The sequence below is a fragment of the Lycium barbarum genome, chromosome 4 (genome assembly GCF_019175385.1).
Source record: "Lycium barbarum isolate Lr01 chromosome 4, ASM1917538v2, whole genome shotgun sequence".
NCBI lineage: Eukaryota > Viridiplantae > Streptophyta > Magnoliopsida > Solanales > Solanaceae > Lycium > Lycium barbarum.
This window is the reverse complement of record NC_083340.1, coordinates 144,668,336-144,676,865: the sequence shown is the minus strand read 5'-3', so window position 1 is coordinate 144,676,865 and position 8,530 is coordinate 144,668,336.

The window sequence follows — 8,530 nt, the reverse complement described above, 5'->3', positions numbered from 1 at the left end:
ATCTACGAGTCGATCCATCTCTTAATTTCTTACGTCGTCCTTGTCTTTTTGATGCCTCAAATAATAGAGCATGTGTAACTTTTCCCGCATAATACTTGTAAAGAGAAAAGTATCAACTATTTTTCAAATGGAAATGATGAAAACAAGGACTCGACCCATCTCTTAATCTTTTAAGAGTAGCCTTTATCTTAGGAATTTTAATGTCTCGAATAATAAAGCATTACGTAGTTTTTATTGTTCTATCAGATGATACACTCTTACGGAGAAAGAAGGGGGAATTTCAGTAATATACAATTTAGCACACAAAATTATATTTGCGTAGCCATATTTTTAAATTACAAACCTATGACCCAACAAATTATGGCCGCAGCTTATACATACAGCATTATACAACAATGTACAACTTTATACACCTACTGTAGACAATGTATAAACCTTGTATAAAAATGTATAATAACGTATAAGAGTTGTTTATACACACTTCTACAGTGTTATGCAGTGTTATACAGTGTTTATACAGTGTTAAAAGTGTAACATAATGTATGTGGTTTATACACACTTTACCCTTGAAAAAACACCAACATTAGAAAGAGATTTGGAAGGAAAAACAACATCTTGGAGTTTGATATGGGGGGAAGGGGGGTGGCTATCTTGGGTAAATTTTTTTTTTAAAAAAAATGGGATGAAGGCAACAAAATGTAAAAAAAAAAAAAACTATGGCCATTTCGGGTAAATACTTTACCCAAAATGCCATAGAGTGTTATTTTCCCGAGAAAGAATAAGTAACTTTCCCCATGTATCCCCAGAGGCGAATCCAGGATTTCAAGAGGATGAGTTTAACTTGATTTTTTTTTTTTTTTTTTTTGAAAAAAAGATGTAAAAGTGCATTTAGTAGGGTTCAATCCCACAACCTTAAGGGATTATAACCAACACTTAACCACTGCTCCACTAAATCTAGTTTAACCATGTGTTCCTTCAGTTAATATTAGATATATATTTTAAGGATTATATACATAATATACCGAGTTTAGTCGGGAGACCATGTGTTCATGTGACCCATTTTTAATGGGTAGATTCGCCCCTGCATGTATCAATTCATTTTCAAATAGAAGAGTTAATGGTAAAAAACACACTTAAATTATTTGCGAGTTTCATACCTCAATATCCGTTGTTCTCTTTACTTACCTAAACTATCACTCCCTTTGTTTTAAAATACAACTCGATGTTAAGTCGGCAAAATATTTAAAATCAATCGACAACAGGCATGTGAAGACTAACTCAGCATCGAGATGTGTTTTAATACAAAAGTAATGATAGTTAAGGTAGGTAAATATGGAACAATGAATAGTTGAGATATGAAACTCGCGTAAATATGATAGTTTAAGTATATTTTTAACCATATTAACTTCAAATAGAAAAGATAAAAATTACGGGACCCACTTTTTAATTTCTAAGGTAGTCTTTGTCCTAAGAATTTTAATGTCCGGAAGTAATAGAGCATTATGTAACTTTTTTTTGTGCTAGTGGATGTGATACTTAGAGAAAGGATATTACTTTTCCAATGTATCAATTCTTTTTCAAATGGAAAATGATGAAAACTACAAGTCTACTCATCAATTGGCCAATAAGTGTTTCGGTTCATTTTTGAAAATGAAATATTCATAACTTAAACATGTTTGAAACAGTAGGAATGTGAATATCATAATCACCAATAAAGCCTAGATCGTGTAAAAAGCTTTTCTCCTTTTTGTCGTCCACCACTAGATCGTGTGGCGCCTGACATTTTTGTCTATATTATATCAAAGTAAGCCCGTCAATCGGTCCGGTTTTACCGGTTCAAACCGGTAACCGGAATCGGTTAAACCGATTAATCGGTTCCGATTAACCGTTTATTATATACCGGTTCGATTTTAATTTTTTTGAAACCGGAACCGGAACCGGTGGATTTTTTTATTTAGTTTGTAGCCGTTGGCAGGCTTGGGCCCCAAATTGGACCGTTGGGCAACGGTCCCCAACTCATTCCCCCCCCCCCCCCCCCCCCCCAAAAAAAAAAACCCCCCAAACTTTTTTTTTTAACACTTTAACCCACCCCCACCCCTAAACCCCTCTCTATTTCCATTTTAATCCACACCAATTCACTCTTCTCTTTCTCTCAAATATAGTTACTTTGCAACAATTAGCCACTTTAAATTTCTCTCAAATAAGTATTATAAAGTCTTATTATAGTTTCAATTATTAATTTTGCAATTATAATATTGTTGGTGGAGTTGGTGATTTTGCAACAATCTGAAGTAGCTTTGGTAGATTTGCAATTCTAGCCGCCTTCACTTTGTTGGAAATTAGTCCGGCAATTTGGTACCTTCGTTCCAACTCTATCTTTATTTTTCGCAATTTAATTTGTTGCAATTCATTTTCTTGTGATTTAAACTAATTCTATTTAATAATGGCGAAGAGATTTAGACGTGGTGTCGGTAGTAGTGGTATTGTTAGGCGTGGGCTTAATGAGGAAACATTGGTTGAAGAAATACCTAATTTAGGTATTGATATTGGTGGAAATAATCCACTTTTAGGTCACGAGGCAATGCAACAACATTATACCGACATTTTTAATGAAATTGATGATGATGATGAAACACAACCCCCCGAAAATCCCATAGGAGATACATGTCCTGCACAATCACATACACAAGACAAACCGCCTAGAACTCGTAAGCCAACAGCTAAAATTTGGAAATTTATAACTAAGGATAGGGAAAGCCAAACAGCTAAATGTACCCTATGTGGACAAGTATTTACTTTTAAGCAAGAAACTAGTAAGGATGGTGGAACGGGTACACTAAATGCTCATATGAGAAAGAAACATATGGATGTTTGGGGAGAGCAAACGGGTTCAAATGTGGGGGTATTCAAATGACGATAGACCCATGAACCGGTAAAATTTTTAAGTATGACAAGTAAAAAGAGCGTGTAGAAATAGCTAAAATGGTAGCTTATGATTGTTTACCATTTTCCTTTCCTTCGGGTTTGGGGTTTGTTACTTACATTCAACGTTGTTATAATCCATTATTTGAGGGTATTCCTAGAAGTACTTGTAGAGCGGATGTTATAGATTTGTATAAAAAATATAGATTTTATTTGCGCCATGTATTTAATTCTTTAAATTGTAATGTTTGTCTTACCGCTGATTTGGGTCTTAGTCTTAACAAGTTAGATTTTTTTGCTATTACATGTCATTGGTTGATGACAACTGGGTTATGCAAAAAAGAATTATAGCCTTTTATATGATGAAGGACAAGGTCGTCACAATGGAATTTTTTTAGCGGATTCAATGTCTACTATTATGAGATTTTTTAACATTTATAGAAAAACACTCTGTATTGCTTTAGATAATGCTTCTAATAATACAAAGGCGATTGGTCTTTTAAAAAGAGAACTAAACACTCCGCTAAGAAATATTTTTCATGTAAGATGTAGTTGTCACATTTTAAACTTAATTGTTAAAGATGGTCTTGTGCGTTTTGACGATTCTATTCAAAAAGTTAGAGATGCGGTTGCGTTTCTTTTTTGTTATGCTAATAGGGGAAGAATTAGAGATTTTAAGAATGCTTGTGTGAAAAATAACCTTAGACCTAGGAAAATTCAAGTAGAAATTGAGACTAGGTGGAACTACACTTACATTATGATACAACAAGCATATGAGTATAGGATTCCCATACAACAAGTTCACAATAAATATAATATTAATAGTGATGATTGGTTAAATTTTACGGATTGGGAAGATGTTAAGGAATGTGTTGAACTCTTAGAAATTTTTTATAATGCAACTCTTGCTTTTTCTAAACAATACTATCCCACGGTAACCGGAATTTTAGCCTACTTAGGGGAAATAGCAAGAGTTTTACAAGAGTATAAATATAAACCCGGTTATCAAGCAGCTTTTTGATATGACAACAAAATTTAAGAAATATTTTTTTCCCATCCCAACTTTATTTATATTGGGTTCTCTTTTAAATCCTTGTTTAAAAGTGTCTTATACTAAAGCATTGGTTGGTCAAATTTATACATTTTTAGAAATTGAAGAGGGAGTTCAACCATCTTTAGCTGAAGCCGAAATCGCTATTGATGACGAGTTTAGAAAAGTTTTTAGTCATTATTCTAATTTGGAAGAACATGCTACACCCGTTGCTCCACGCCCTACTACTTCTCAAAGTAGCAAAAAGGGCTTGTCGGGTTTAAAAGTTTTACATTCACATCCAACTCCTTCTTGTAATGCAACCTTTGATGAATATCACTTTTATTTGATGCAGCCAAAAGTGGATATCGAGGAACTAGATGAGTTGGACGTCTTAGCATGGTGGAAGAAATACAAGGCAAGTCATCCGATGCTCTCAAGAATGGCTCGAGATATCCTTACGGTTCAAGTATCAACCGTGGCTTCGGAGAGTGCATTCAGCCAAGGAAGACAACAAATTGGAGACCATAGACACTCATTATCCGACTTCAGTTTGCAAGTACTAGTGTGCATTTGCGATTGGATTAGATCGGAGTGACGCAACCAAAACTTAGAAGCGGAGGAAGGCGAAGAGAAAGAGATTGAAGATTTGATAGCAAATGGACCGGACCAAATGGAAGACTTTGAAGATATCTCCATGACCGAATATGGTATAGGGCAAATTAACCAAATGATTGAGAATTGGTGGTTTTATTATTCTACTATTTCTTTGCAACTCATGTATTATTTGCAAGTTAAAAAAAACTACAACTTGCAAATAAATGTTATCCAAGAATGAATAAAATATATGGCTCATTGAGCTTTCTTCTATTTACTTGTGTTCATATTTTTACTAATATTAAGTTAGGAATATACCTAAAATATACTAAGAATATACTATAACATACATCTACTTAAATTAAAAACTAGAAAGTTATATACTTGAAAAATAACTAAAATATACTAAGAATATACTTATAATATATATATATATATATATATAACCTAAGTATATTGATATATATAAGTATATTCTTATAAACTTATACACGTATATGTTGTATTGCTGACTTGCTATTAGCCTGTTAGTCAGTAAATATATAAACTTTACTTATAAACTTATATAACATATGTAAATATACCTACAATATACTAATAAATACTATAATATATATATATATATATACTATACAAAAAAAAAGAGGGTTTGAACGTGTTTGAACCGGACCGGTTCCGATTTCGAGTTTTAAACAGGTAAACCGGAACCGGTCACCGGTTCCGATTTTTAGACCAGAAACCGGCCGGTTTTATAACCGATTACCGATTCGGTTCCGGTCAAACCGGTTAACGGGCTTATATCAAAGTATTCAATGAGATAAAATTAATATGAAAGCTCAAGTGCCCCATCACTTCAAACATCAATACCTTTCATATGTAATGTAATTCAAAAATTACAATGTGGTTCAACACTTGTTTAAAGGCAAAAGACATAAATTGATCCTTAAATTATACCCCAAATGTCGATATCACACTTAAATTTTACTAGTGACCTATTACACACCTAATATATAAAAAAGTGATATTATTTAACCCTTAGAGAGTTGAAAATCAATCACATGGTGGGAGGTGTTACACATTCTCTCGCCACATCAACGCCACGTCAACACCATGTCAGAAATCTTTTATTTTTTAATATTTTAATACTGAAATGAAAAATTATAGTAATTAAAAAAATTAGATTTTAATAAAAACTCTTTTTATCATTCCTTCTTCTCCATTTCACCCTCCTCCCCCCCCCCCCCCCCCCCCCCCCCCGCGCACCCCCACCGCCATCCCCACCCCGACCCCCCAAACCCTTCATGCTTCACTGCTGCAAACCTAAATCTTCAACAGATGAAGCATCCCAAAAATGGAGCAACAACGTTTGACTTCAAATTAAATCGATCATTTTACTTTATTAGTATCATTATCGAACAGTGTTTTAGTGGTTCATGTGTACGTCTAATTTGTAAAGATGCAGCATATCATTATTTGGCTTCAAAGGAGTCAAGATCCAGTTGCAGTACTCTTCCATACAATAAACTGAAGGGGTTTTATTTCTCTCCCACATTTTGTAAAATCATGTTCTCCTATTTCGAGAGGAATTCGAAACTTGAAATTTTGGGTTGTTTGGTTGAGAATTGAGGTGTAATGGTTGGATTTACAGCCGCTATTTTACGAAGAAGATGAGTTTGATGAGAAAAAAGATTGACGAAGAAATTAAGTTGTAGAGAAGTATTATGAGAAAAGAATAAAATAGAAGACGGTGGAAGGTGGGGCGCGAAGAAGAGGCGTGGGGTGGGAGCTACTCGTCGGAGCTGGCGGGGAAAAACGAGGAAGAAAGGGATGGCTGGGGGTGCGGTGGGGGGTGCTCGTCGGAGGTCCAGCGGAGGTGGAAGTGAAGAAGAAAATGAGGGGTGGGGTGGGGTGGGGTGGGGGTTACAAAAAATTAAATTTTACAATTAAAAAAAAAGGAAATAAATAATATATAACCAAAACGCACATCCTTTTTTATTATTTTTATATATTGTGCCATATCAGCTCTCAGGGAGTAAATAATATCATTTTTTCATATATTAGGTGTGTAATAGGTCACTAGTAAAATTTAAGTGTGATATCGACATTTGGGATATAGTTTAAGGGTCAATTTATGTCTTTTGCCCTTGTTTAAACATTCAAGTCAATCGAAATATTTGTAATTATGAATTAAATTTAATGAATATGTTTATTAAATAATTACACTCGCGAATGCATATTTCGGAATGAAGACAGATTCAGAATTTAAATTTGATGAATTCAACCATTCAATCTAGAATGAAGGCCATTTTCTGCTTTAGATTCTTCTACCATGTGTCTACTCTCTATATATAATGCATTTCCAGCTCATTTTGTTCATTAACGTACTATTATGTCTCCTTTTATTTATGATACTAGTGTCATTTGGCCTGTGATAAGCCCGGACCCAAATTGACGTTAAAATTTTAATTTGTAGATATCTTTTAAATTTTTCTGCTTTTGCAACATCAATCTGATACTTTGAAAGACTTCAAAAATATTAAACTATAAAAACGTACCTGAAAATTAAAGGAAAGTATTTTTCTTAGTTTATATTTAGATATTTTTTCAAAAAAATCAAACATTTGAAAGCTCTTCTAATTTTCATTTTACTTAAATTTTTTGAGATTAAAGTCTCTGATAATCCAAATTAAGTTTTCATATGTTCAATCAATTTCATTTGTTTCTTTCAATTGAATCCATATTGGTTAACTTATTTTTTACCAAAGATATTACAGTATTCAATATATGTCAAATATATTTGATGCCAAATATTGTTGCATGATGAAATCAATAAAGTTAACTTACAAATAAATATAAATAATTAAAAGCCTTGAATATTACAAGAAACTTTTGTAGATTCTTTCAAATTAAATCACAAAAAAAATACTGAAATGTCAATAAAATTAATTGTTCTAACTTTAAGCTTTCTTTTACCTTCCAAAAGATGCATGTTAAAAAATAACACTTTTTACCTTTTCTTAATTTAATAAATCATTTTATGAAATCTACATTGTAATAACTTTTTCATGTGAAACGTAACTATTTTATCCTAAACTATATAAAATATTGATTATCCCATATTTTACAAAATATTTTAATATATAAGAAAAAAGTAAAAAAATATAATTTTTGCAATTGTCTAGTATTATTTCTGTTTGAAAATCAAATTGTATTTTCTTTAACTACATTATTTTTTCAAACATTTTCATAATACAAATATTTTATAGTTACTCTTTTAATATAGTAAATAAATTTTATTTTAACAGTCTGCGCACATAAAATTTATTAATTAACTACCGTACTTCGGAATTCATTTTTTTGATTGAGACGGAGAGATTGTAATTTACATTTTTGAAGTATTTAACAATGATATAAGTTATTTATATTTATTTTCTTAATTTAAAAGTTAATCCAAACTTAAGTGAAATCCTTCTAAATTACTTATGTTCGCTAGCATGTACGACATAAGATTGTAGGAGAAAATTAAAAAGAAATTACTAAATGGACGAATAAAAAATTAAAATAGCAAATGATAAATGGTAAATAACATTAATAAATAATAAATAGTATTATAAGAATAATATTTTAGTTCAATAATTAAGCCTATATTAAAGTAGAATTGAATGACATGATAACTCTTTGTGTGTCTATAATAAATTCTTATGAAAAAACATAATTTGAAACAAGTTTAATAATATTCCTACATAAAAGATTCAAATATGTATGAGTATGCTTTGTGGGGCCTCTATAACCTTTTTCATAATCATCATTTTTAGGGGCATGAAAAAAGTCCTTAAAGTTTTCAAAATTTATCAAAAAGTGTGAAGATTCACAAAGCCATTAAAATTTTAATTAGGGGTAAAAAGAGTAAAAAAAAAAAAATCACGTGAAGAATACAAAAAATGGGTATTCTCCCTTATGTATAGTAGTAAAGTAATGAAA